A 6,113-nucleotide genomic window follows, 5' to 3' on the forward strand; every position below is an offset into this window, starting at 1 on the left:
TTGCTGCCTTCGAAATGAAAGCCTGCCAGAGAATCCTGACATGTCTTACAAAGAGCGTGAGACGAGCAAGGGAGCCCTGGGGGGCACAGACGGGAGACTCGCTTCTTCTCGGCCAGGTCGGGTACAGTGTGTTGAACTTCTTTCGCACTGTACGTAGCCGACCGTGCTAATTCACTATGTAACACAATTTTTTCTGGGTACTAAGTGTTATTTTTTAATTGCTTATGCCACAAGTACAGAAAATGGCTATTCCCCACAAACTTTGCTTTTGTGACCAGGACTTTATGTGAAGGAATGACACAAATGCACACGTTTTCTCATTGAAAATAGATCAATTTCAAAATATCACTGTCCTGGTCACAAAAGCAAAGTTTGTGGGGAATAGGAGCCATATTCTGTACTTTTGAGGCATAAGCAATTAGGAAATAACACTTACTACCCAGGAACAATAAAATAATACTTTTGTTGGTACACAGCATCAGACGTGCGGCGGATGGACAACGGGGCACTGCAGTGATTCGGACACGTGACCAGAGTGAATGGTGACCGGCTGCAGAAGACGGCCACGGAGGGAACGCTGGAAGGTGCTCGAAGAAGGGGGAGATCTGGATCTGAGTGGATGTCCAACATCAAACGCTGAACGGGAAAGAAGCTGCCTTCGATGATAGACGAAGCGACAGACAGTGAGGTGGAGATGTTGGTGAAGGCACCACTCGTGCCCCCAATGGTGTCAATTCCAAGGGACTAACAAGAGGAATTATCCAAGCTCCTAATCAAAAGCGGCTCTCAACACAATTTTTACATTTACTGTCCGCATTCGGGTCCTGACCTTCGGCAAGTATTCCTGGAGAAGTCTCACTCGGAAGGACTGCTGTGAGAGAGGGGCTCTGCTCACCTGGAATACCGAGTCACTCGGCATGTCGTGAAAACGCCACTCCCTCGTTTCAACCAACCCAGAAATGGCCCTTGAACTCGAATTCTGGGTCGCGTGGAAATTCGTTCCACAGATGCTGGCAACGCACTTTCAATCACCCCCGTCCCGCCATTCACGTCTATCCATCCCGAGCGCCTCCCTCCCAGCCGCCTCCCTCTGCCGCCGCGTCTTTTCCTCGCTGATTGTCGCATGCATTGTGTGCAGGTGCGTGTGTCTGCAGGTGCAAGTGGGGAGCGGTAGTGTAGCGGTTAGCGCACTGCGCTATGAACCCGGCGATCCGGGTTTGATTCCCGCTCACGGCCAACATTAGTGACGATTATCTGAACTGGTCCTGGGCCTCCCCTAGGTCGACTCAGCCTCAAATGAGTATCTGTTGCGGTGTGTAAACATCGCCACTGGGGAGACAAAGGCGGTCGGACGTGGTGCTGGCCACTCGCCCCTTCGTATACCGTTCCGGCCTTCAGGTGCTCGCTAACAGCACTTGCCCCTACAGTCCGTTAAGGCTATATGGGGGATCTTTATCTTTGTGTGTCTACAGCAGTGCGCAGTGGTATTGCGCTTATGAACCCTGCGCCTTAAATTCTCGATTCCTGCCTGTGGCCAACACTTATATGAGCCCATCCTGGGTCCCGCCTAGGTCGTCTCGGTCTCAAATGAGTACGTAGTACGGTGTACAAACATCGCGTTCCGCCTGTTGTAGTGCCACTCGCTCCCAGCACTTGCACAGGCGCGCGTGTGTAGGAAATGTCCACAGGGCCCACCCCAATGTATTATTGGCCAAGTCATGACCGACGACACCATCAAGGACCGAATGCTTTGGCTTTTGGTGTCACTGGCCCGTAGTTTACGATCTTTAAGGATCCTTCATTAACGACGTCGTTAAACACACAGTATCACTGGTATTGGCCAAATGCTGAAATAGTATCTGCCAATTGCTCTTGAAACCCGGTGTGGCTTTCCTGGGGAGGCAAGCCCAGCAATGCTCACACATTCACGAGGGTGGGCAGGAGTCCGAGCCATCCCTGTTCACCTTGGCGTGCGACAGGGATTTCCTCTGACCCCTACACCATTTAATATCTTCTTTGGCCACGTAATTTGAGGAACTTTCCATTGCTTCAAGTTTCAAGTTCATTTATTAGGTATAGCCCTGTGAGCCATTCGGCTCTTGAATCGGGTGCAACCGCAACAAACAAAAAACAAAAACAAGAAAACATCTTAAAGTGACTATGTGCAAACTGAAAATCCAGGGGAAAAAACTGCAAAAATTCCAGAAAAAAGGCACCGTACACCAACGCTGTGTGCAAAAATCCCAGTGGGATGCAAGTCAAACAACAACAACTACAAGACAACTTAGATTAAGGCCATCAGTCGAACTCCGTACTACATCAAACAAACATGGCCAAACCAAGGAAACTCCTGTCTGTTGTCGATACAATGGGAGGCTGAATCTGGAGCGTGCTACAAAGAGCTATCAGCTCCACCAAAACCAAGCACCTGAGCATTCCACCCCTTCAACTTTCTCTCTCTCTGAGTCGAGAGCGGGAGTGAAGAAGTTGGAGGAGTGCCCATACTTGGGAAGTGTGTCACGACAAGCTCCAGTTTGGCAGCGAATCAGTCTAGCCGAGTTATCTTTTCATCATCAACTAAGTGAGTAACGTTGTGTAGAAGCTGACTAGCTTGTCGCTCCACACGAAGCTCCGGGTCTTATCAGATACAACAACTGCTCTGTGTTTGCGGCACGTGGGGTCCTTAACAGGAACGCTCGCGCCGGCTTGAGACAATTAGGTTGGCCTGCCTACGATCCTTCCTGGGTTTAACCAGACTGGATTGTGTGGGCAGCTCACGGATCCTTAAAAGATATGGGGCACAGTTTTTTTTTTATCTATCGGTGAGCTCTTCCGGCAGGCGAGCTCCTGAACACACTGCTGCTACCATCACATGCAGGAATGAACGGGACGGTACAACCATTCAATATGTCCAGAATGTCAGCATCGATTTTGTAAATATTAAAATATCTCGAAATTATATGAGCTACAGATTTCACAGGTTTTGAAAGATCCCCTTTATTTTTTACACAAAAGGGTCTCACAAAGGTCCCAGATGGGTTAAACACATCCCACAGTCGCGTTTTCAAATCCGATAGTCCCCAACATCTGGAAATGACTCCATCCATATTCTAAAACCATAACCAAAAGATCGCAATGTACACACACACACACGGATGTTAAACCGGACATAAACCCCTTGCACAGATTTGGGACCCCCCGCCGAAGAATTGTGCAGCGGATCCAGAAACATCCCCGGAATTGCGGTGTGCAAAGAACACATCACGGGGCGCAAACTTCAGCCGCCACACCTCGTCCATTCGTAACTTTTTTAAACGATTAATCGCATTTTAATTAACGAGCTTAGAGTTTGTTTAAGTTCCATCAAATGTTAGCATCGTAAGGGTTTTGCCCTGGGGAGGGAGTGAGGCGGAGGGGGGCGGGCAGCACCACGTGACTCCAGCGAGCCCCCAAGATGCATCCCAAGCGCTGTGGCGCCACCACGTGGCGGCGATCTGCAGTGATCCAGGGGAGGACCGACTCCCGGCCATAGGGATGATCAATGATGAATGATTTTGATAATGATGATATTTGATCATTTCTGTCATTGATGACCAAATAATGTGGATATATTATTTTTAAATCACATTTTATTAGCAGAGGCCCACAACTCAAAACGACCAGCAACAAACAGCACCATTTAAGTTGTAATGAACAACAGTTATTTATTTGACACCTTTCTTGAAACGAGCAAGAGACGACGATGATGGGAGGAGGGGGATCCAAAGCGAAGCCGTGCAAGGGGGAGAGGCGGAAAGGGAACAGAGTTGTGGGCAGCAGTGCGGTGAGTGTGTGGGGGTGTTAGTGAGTGGATGAATTGAACCTCATGGCGGTACCCCGGGGTTAGTCTGTTGATGGTCGGCGATGCGGCAATCGACTCATCTCGACGAGCTGTACACGATGCCCCACCACTACGGTGCGTGCCGCGAGCGTTCAGGGTTTCGGCGCAATCGTCCTCGCTGCGTTTCGACATCGCGGATTGATTGGTACCCCAGTCGCGGAGTTAAGTACACCCCTAGAAAAAATTCGTGTCCCAGAAATAAAATATTTCATTGCCTCGGGCATTTTGTATTATTTGGTTACTACGGGGTACCGCCATATAAAGGATCATTTGGTGGATGAGTGGATGAGTGGGTGTGAGAGTGCCTTGTTGTTGTTGTTGACCTGAAGTGCGGTGGTTGAACACAGATTGTCTGGTGGACCGAGTCCTAACTACGGGGGAGGAATCCATGAGTGAAGTTCACGTGAAGAGTGACCGTGGTCGTAGCGATACAAGGGTGATGAGTAGGGTGACGTCAAACACCATCACTGCTGATCGACGTTGATTGATGTCACTCACCCGTCATCCTCACCCCCTTTCACCCCAGCACACTCATCCCCATCACACTGACCCCTCTCACTCACCCCCCTCACCCCCCTCACTGACCCCCGTCTCACGCCTTTCACTGCACCATGCGAACACACCTGAAGCCGCTCTCGCTGCCTCAGTAATCGGGGTCAGGCGAGGCGAGGTCGCCCCCTAGCTCGACTCCCCGGGAGAGGCCCCTGTAAAGCCGACTCTTCTGTAATAAAGATATTTTTTTATTATTACACGCTTTCTTTTAACTCACTTTGTTGCAGTAGGTTTTTACCATTTAAACTAGTACAAAACTGACACCTTTATACAAGGCATCATGTTTACAATAACCACAACACAAGCAGTCAAAATGCAAACAAAAAGAAACAACTCTGATAATGATATGCATTGTCCTTGAAGTTGATTGGTCCACACCCGAGACAGCTTTCCTTAGAGCCTAGTCTCCATTGGTGTTGGACCAGATGACGCCAAAAGGCGTACAACTCAAAAACAGCGCACTATCAGAGTATTGAGAACTCGGGGTAAGCATTTACACTATGAGACCTCCTTTACCAGTGGCAAAAAATAGAAGTAGGTTTTTACCCTTTAAACTGTATAAAGGTGTCAGTTTTGTACCAGTTTAAAGGGTAAAAATCTACTACTATATTTTGCCACTGGTAAAGGAGGTCTCATAGTGTAAATCACTTTGTTGTTGTCGTTTTTGCATCCTCAAATCTTGTAACTCAATTTTAACCCACTTCCCAATGTGGTATCGACTGCAAACTTGGTATACTTATGTCATACTGATGATAATACTATATTCTATCATAAAAAACAAAACAATTATTTTTAAACATTCTTTTTTGTATGTTATGTTTCGGCTTGGGTCTAATTGTCCACGCTCAACTGACGTTGGCTGTAATTGGCCACGGTCCCTTACGTTACGGCAACCTTCGGGGCCACTTCCTGGAGTCGTGGAGTTCTGCCATTACTAGTACATTTCATAAAAGCGTGTTTTTAAAAAAGGTTTAATTTTTTAATATCGCGTAAATATAAATGTGTAGTTTACCCACCACCACCCGACACAGCCAATTAATAAGGTTTGTCGCGTAAACAACACGTGCCAATTAGTAAACTACTTCAGCACACGGGTGCGCTCGAGAGTAAACCCACTGCATTTACAACTTGAGTAGTACGACGTTTCGCTGGTCAGTACAACAACAACAACCACCACCACCAGCTTCATCAGGCGATTTGCCAGAATGGTGACTCTTGCGTCACCACGGGGAACCCCCCCCATAGCCCCTCCCCCTCGTAGCCCCTCCCCCCTTAGCCCCCCATAGCCCCTCCCCTTAGCCCCCCCCTTACCCCCCCCATAGCCCCCTCATAGCCCCTTTATTAGCCCCTCGTATACCCCCTCCCTCTCTTAGCCCCCCCATAGCCCCTCCCACAATAGCCCCTCCCCCATAGCCCCTCTATTAGCCCCCCATAGCCCCTCCCCCCTTAGCCCCCCATAGCCCCTCATTGCCCCTTTATTAGCCCCCCCCTATACCCCCTCCGTCTTTTAGCCTCCCCATAGCCCCCCCCCTTAGTCCCCCATAGCCCCTCTATTAGCCCCCCATACCCCCTCCCCATCTAAGCCCCCTCATAGCCCCTCCCCCTAATTCGCTTCCCCTGTAGCCCCTCCTCCTCCCCCCCTTTAAACTCCTCCCAGCCCCTCCCTCCCCCCACGTCCACT

Source organism: Lethenteron reissneri, chromosome 32 (genome assembly GCF_015708825.2).
Source record: "Lethenteron reissneri isolate LAM-NWPU_2019-01 chromosome 32, ASM1570882v1, whole genome shotgun sequence".
NCBI lineage: Eukaryota > Metazoa > Chordata > Hyperoartia > Petromyzontiformes > Petromyzontidae > Lethenteron > Lethenteron reissneri.